The sequence below is a fragment of the Gymnoscopelus microlampas genome (genome assembly GCF_963454915.1).
Source record: "Gymnoscopelus microlampas genome assembly, chromosome: 3".
NCBI lineage: Eukaryota > Metazoa > Chordata > Actinopteri > Myctophiformes > Myctophidae > Gymnoscopelus > Gymnoscopelus microlampas.
The window spans coordinates 3,017,579-3,018,261 of record NC_139940.1 but is presented as its reverse complement, the minus strand read 5'-3'; positions in this window follow the sequence as shown (position 1 = coordinate 3,018,261).

Here is a 683-nt window from a genome sequence, read left to right as displayed (position 1 = left end):
CAGTTTTGGCGGCACACGCACACTCGAGCCATTGACCGGCTTCATCTGGAATCGTGTGCTTCCACTTTGCTTAGTGATACGTGTAATTAGTTTAATTGATATAAATGTATTAGTGAAATACATATTTCCCATTGACTTATAATGGGAAAATACGACCAAGTATTTTTCTCTCGAAAACCGTTAAGGCTACAGTTACCAGTAACCACACTTGGAAGAGAGGTTCACAGTCCAGTGGCCTACGCTGCTACGCAGGGAAAAAACACACAAATTTCCCCCTTTCGAGTTAATTTTCACTGTCACTTTCCTGGCCGTGCATCAATAGGCTCCATGCAGAGACAGCAGCCATATTAGGAATGAATTGGGCCCCTTCCTTACTTCCTTCACAGGTGTTACCAATAATACTAATTAAGGCTCTGTTCCATTTCGCGTAGCACAGTGGTTGTCTTATTTTCAAGGACCCCCATAATAACTCTGAGAGTGTACAAATGGAACCAAATGGACCCGTAAGGGTCAATTTGGTTCCATTTGTACACTCTCAGAGTTACACACCCACCATAAGGGGCCATTTGTTGGGAACCAAAATGGAGTGTTTTCTAGTGAGCCAACATGCACAATATCAGCACCCTGACCAGAATGGAACAGAGCCTGAAAGAAGTAAGGGGGAGGCCCAATTTCTTTCCAAC